The sequence below is a fragment of the Balearica regulorum genome, chromosome 5 (genome assembly GCF_011004875.1).
Source record: "Balearica regulorum gibbericeps isolate bBalReg1 chromosome 5, bBalReg1.pri, whole genome shotgun sequence".
In the NCBI taxonomy this organism is placed as follows: domain Eukaryota; kingdom Metazoa; phylum Chordata; class Aves; order Gruiformes; family Gruidae; genus Balearica; species Balearica regulorum.
The window spans coordinates 7,755,900-7,761,256 of record NC_046188.1 but is presented as its reverse complement, the minus strand read 5'-3'; the positions used below and the strand labels follow the sequence as shown (position 1 = coordinate 7,761,256).

Sequence of the window (5,357 nt, the reverse complement as noted above, 5' to 3'; positions counted from 1 at the left end):
ATGGAAGAAGACATTAAAGTGCAGCAATCTACATGCAAAGATGGGCTTAAAAAAACATGTTGAATTTCTAGCTGCAGCTCCCTATTGAATTGATTCACCTGATAAACAACTCGGGGTTTGCTGCTTTCAATAATTCTGCCCTGCTTTTGCTCATTTCTCTATGTAAGAAGTGCAATCAGTCTGTGTTGATTTCTTACAGACAAACTGATCAGCTATTGCATATGTACTAGGTTAGGGTCATGTCTAGTCCTTTCCTCTTCAACCCAAGGGGTCTTTACCTTCTTTAATATTTCTTCAGCAAAATAAACAAACCTTGACTTATTATAGAGTAAGGCTTCCTATCCTGAAAGAACAAAAGACACTTACAGAAGAACAAGCACTGAAAAAACCCATACCCAACAAATATTTCAGGTGCCCAAGAATCACCCACATCATTGAAATGCAGACTCCTTCAGGACATGACAGGCTCCCCACACAAAACACACCACAAGTTTAACAGAGAGAGGGAAGGTTTGCATCAAACAGAAGTCTCAGAGGGAACATACTGATGCAAGTCTCAAGGCATATTGAGACAGAAGAGCACAGTGTGTCACTGGCAAGATCTCCTCACCCTTCGAACCACTGGGCCACAAGGCAGCTCTGGGATGGAAGCAATGTAAAGACTGTAGGAAATTACTACAATGGCACTAACAAGTCGCATGTCTCAGCTGGACTTCCCAGACCAGGCAGGACTCCCACTAATTCAGGTACGTGATTTCTGAGCTGAGAATAAGGTCCCACCAGTTGTGAAGGTGAGGTGTGATTTGGTTGCTCCTGGATGTATTGACAGGCTCCTGGCTACCCAGTGGGTCACCTAAAGCCTGTTTGAGACAACATCTAGAGTCTTGCAGAAAGATTTTTTTATGGTCATGGTTTTACCACCTCCTGAATGTCTATGATGTCTTCAGGAACATGCTGACCACAGGCATGCAATACCTACTAACTCAGTGAGGAGATGCATGACCTATTTCAATAGAGCTTTGCGGGGTAACCACAATTTTTCACACAAGGCTTACACTACTGCAGGGATCAAGCCTGACTCTGCTTGGGTAAGAAAAATTGAGAATATAAAGCGATAGAAAAGATATTGCTAACATGAAAAGCTGCCACTAGATTTTGGGGGACTAGAGAGAGGATGGACAAACCTAGGAGAGAAATTAAGATATACCCTGTCCTAGCAGTACTTTGGATAGTTTGTATTTTACCCCAATGTGAAGGAAGGAGGAAGGAAATCCATAGTTATTGTCCTGATTCCTTGTTGCTGACTGTACACCACTGTAAGTGCTACAGCTAGGTGAGTCATTCAGAAGAAATCAGTAATTTGACATTGTTGACCCATTTCCATTTCACAAATCACTTCCACCATGATTTTTTCTCTTTTTTTTACAGTTACATTTTTGCAACAGTCTTTCTCAACTTCTGTCAGGGTGAAGGCTGCTCATGAATTATTTATTTTTCAGTACATACAGTGTACTGATTTGTCACCAAATCTAGAAGGTGATGTAGAGGTTCACAGGTCAACTACAAAATGAAAAGTAAGTCAAATTTCTTTTGCTAACTTTTACCTAAATATGTTTACATGAGACTCTCAGATACTTTACTACTTTCATTAAAAATATTTTAAACCAAAAGGTTTGGTTTATCAGTAAATGCAGAAAATTAATTAGAAGATTTTAGAAACCACAAGAGCACACTCTCAGACCTATTTGCTGAAATATGTCTTTGTGTGGATTTCTATTCTGCATGTGATTGGTGGTCCCTCTCAATCAGCATTTTTTACACATTCTTGGAAATAAAAATGCATGTCAATAATTCTACATCTGATTTTGTAATATTTGTATCAAAAACATCTGAGTAATTTGCCAACAATACTGAAAATATATACATCTCAGCAGCCTTTATTCTTTATAATCTATAGAGGGTACAGCCATCAATTTCAGCACTCACTTGGTACATTACTTCTTTGCCATGTTGCTATCATAATCATAAAACGTGATTGATGTACCTTCATCCGCTGTCTTTTAGACATGTTTATTGTCTAAACTACAAATGCTCAAACTCAAAGACTACATTCCTTTTACAGAGGAATATTTCATCAGCACGTTTCAAAATGAGAAATCTATTGCAATTCCATTTCTAATCTGAATATGGCTTTAGAATTAGACTTCAGACAAAACTTCTACAGCAGTGCATATGCTAAGTGTTGCATCTCAAACTTGTTTCATACTTATCCCTTCTAAGAATCTATCATCTAAGTAATTATTTATTTATTTGTTACAGCTCTGCCAAAACGTCAGGAATAATCTTTCACGAACTGTTTTATTTATTTTACTGTTGGCAGGACAATAGATCATGTACCCAGTTTTTATTGCATATGTAAATATAACTGTATGAGATAATTTGCACATTCAAAGTAGAACAGCAAATAATTACGATGATAAAATAATGTTGGGAAAGGAATTTATCAAAGCCAGTTTATTGCTTAAATTATCAGCAAGCAATTTGAATTTGGACTAAAGCAATAGTGGCCTTACTGTTTATGCTAGTAGTTACGCCCTGATTTTATTGCCATTCGTGTAAATGGCAAAGTTTCCATGAAGAGCAACTGAGAGCAGAACTAAACCTGACCTTAGGTTCTAAAACCTTGAGTCTCACCATGTACAGAAGATTAATACCTGAAAACTGCAAAAACATAAAGGTTGGGTTTGGGGTTTTTTTCTCTGTGAAGAACAGGGGTTGGTTTTACTCAGCCAGATGAAAATCTGAAATTATCCTTTCCCTTCTTGCATAGGTAAAAACAATTGTCCCCAATGTCTTTGGGTTGAATGTTGATAAAGTCAAGGCTAACACGTAGCAAATCAACACCGTACAAGTTACAAATGATCTTATTTTTTACTTTCAGAAAAGCCTGTGTGAAGTTTAGCATGAAATTAGCCCGTGGAAGTGCAATTTCACTTTAGAGCAATCACCAGTGTCAGTCTGCAGACTGAGAAGGTCAACTGGCTTTGACCCAGTTCAGCTGGGAGATGAGCTGAAGCAGCAGAACCCACAGTGCCACGCAGAAGAGGATGTCGTGATGTGATGGGGGTATGAGAATTTCAGCAAGTATCATGTGGAGGATGAAAGGAGGAATTTTCCATGGAACAGGAACTAGAAGAAAAAGCTAAATCTGGCACACTGCGTGGACAAGAGGAGCAGCACTTCTGAAATGCAAGGGGGACTGGAGAAGAGTAGTACCTCACCTGTGATGACATGAGACTGGGATCAAAGACGCATAATTCCAAATTCTTTATTTTAAACCACGAGAAAGCATGAGACAGTCTAGGTGTTAAAACTTCAGTGTGACTGAATCAGCCCTATCCCTAAACAGGGATCAGCTGTGACACCAGAAAAAGCCGGTGTTGCTGCAGCGATTGCAGGAGCACTTCCTATTTCACTCTAGCTCAGAATCTGAACACCAACACCTGTAAGTTTATGCCAAAGAAAACCAACCTAGTCTACTGATCAAAGCTTTAGAGGCTTGAGATCAATTTAAGTCTCACCTTCGTATTTTTACTGGCCAATGACTGCTACCAAAAGGATCAGAAGACGCCAGAGGAGAATTAACCACTGATTATTAAATTAGAGAGAATACTCAATACATCTCACTCTCTCAAGTTAATGCTGAGCAGAAGCATGTGGGCAAAGGCACATCTTTCATTAAAAACACTGCACCAAAGTGAAGCTTGATCTATTATTCAATCAATGCTCTTTTGAAGCAAATGGTCATTTTACATCAAACCCTTTTTCTTTCTTGTTTTCTTTTTAATGCCATGTCTACCAAGGGGGCAGGGGCACTAAATAACCCTGGACAGCATTCATTCAGCTGCAATGAGATAGCAGGGAAAGGAAAGGAACAGTCTATTTATAAAGCTATAGACGACACAGTAATGGAACCTTTTGCACTTTCTGTAGGTGCAGACAGATAAAAGGGCTTCGTTTAAATTTAATTTTTGGACAAGACCACAAGGAAGTTATTTATGCTTCTGCCCACATTGGAAGTCCATTTTTGCTCACAATAGAGGCCTCACAGGTATATCTGCCTGCACCTTTATGCAAGGAGAAGAGAAAAGCTGCAGGAAGTAAACAGAGCCAGAGACCCTGACAGTGCGGAGACTGAGCAGGGAAAGCTGACAAGGCAAATCAATAAAGAGTTTGCAGGTGTCTGTAAGACAAAGGCTGCTGCAAAATAAGTCTCTCTTGGAAAGGAAAGGCATATGGCACATGGTTAGGTATTAAAAGAAATAGTCTGGCGATAGCGTAAACTGGAAGTCTGTCCTTTGAAATGAAAGGGCAAAGAGCTCTCAGGGCACTGCCCGTGATGGTGAAAATGGTGGAGTGGGTTGAACAGCAAAGCAGCTTGAAGTGGGAGAAGAGCTCCCTGCTTGTGAAAGGGAGAGATGGCATCAGTGAGAGACGCGTGTGAGCAAAGACAGGAAAGCAGGAGACAAAACAGAAGGCAGCTTTGCAAAAATAGCTGCCAGTCAGAGAGGATGGACTGGCAGGGAAGTGTGCGTGTGTGTGTGCGCACATGCGGTGGGGGGCTGCATGGAGTGACAGCACAGCAGTAGTTTCTGCAGACAAATAATTTTGGAGGTTGATTAATGTGTGTATCCCCAGCAGTACCACCAGCTGTCTCAAAACTGGGGAGTTTCAGGTTCTTCCTTTAGAGAGACCAAGAACAGCAGTTTACATCAGACCCTGTCCTAGAATAGCCCAGGCAGCAGCATGGGACTCAGTCATTAATCAGGAAAAAGCCTCCTCTTCACCATCCAGAGTTGCCATCAGCAGAGAACAAAGCTAGATTAGGAACTGAAGCCCTGTCTGCCAAAGTCAGCGGGGAACAACGCAGGCACTTCAGCTGGTTTTGGATCAGGCTTTTGTAAGGGACAGAACATACTGGGAAGTGGGACACAGGATTCAACGGTGCTAGTTAAAGGACAGACACTGAAGTTTCTGGCAGAAAAAGTGCTTAATACACATAATTTTGCAAGTTATCTGTGCACATGGTGTTCATCTGACTCCACCTTTCCTCACTCACAGGGCATCAGGCTGGTAACAGCACACAGGGCAGACTGGCCGTTCCCCATCTGGGAAAGTTTCTGATCACAGAATGGCTGAGGCTGGAAGGGACCTCTGGAGATGGTCTAGTCAAAGCCCCCTGCTCAAAGCATGGCCAGGGGAGTCCAGATTGCTCAGGTCTGTGTCCAGTTAGGTTTTGAATAGCTCCAAGGATGGAGACTTCACAACCTCCGTAGGCAACCTGTTTCTCTCCTTGA

The 5,357-nt window shown here is 41.2% G+C and overlaps 1 long non-coding RNA gene across 1 annotated transcript; it reads left to right on the top strand.

Moving 5' to 3' along the window:
• Nucleotides 1-608: 608 nt before the first annotated feature.
• Nucleotides 609-4,935, top strand: LOC142601896 (uncharacterized). The gene is made up of 3 exons (XR_012835469.1): nucleotides 609-746; nucleotides 1,429-1,574; nucleotides 2,942-4,935. It is a non-coding gene; the product is annotated as an uncharacterized LOC142601896 (long non-coding RNA).
• Nucleotides 4,936-5,357: the final 422 nt, after the last annotated feature.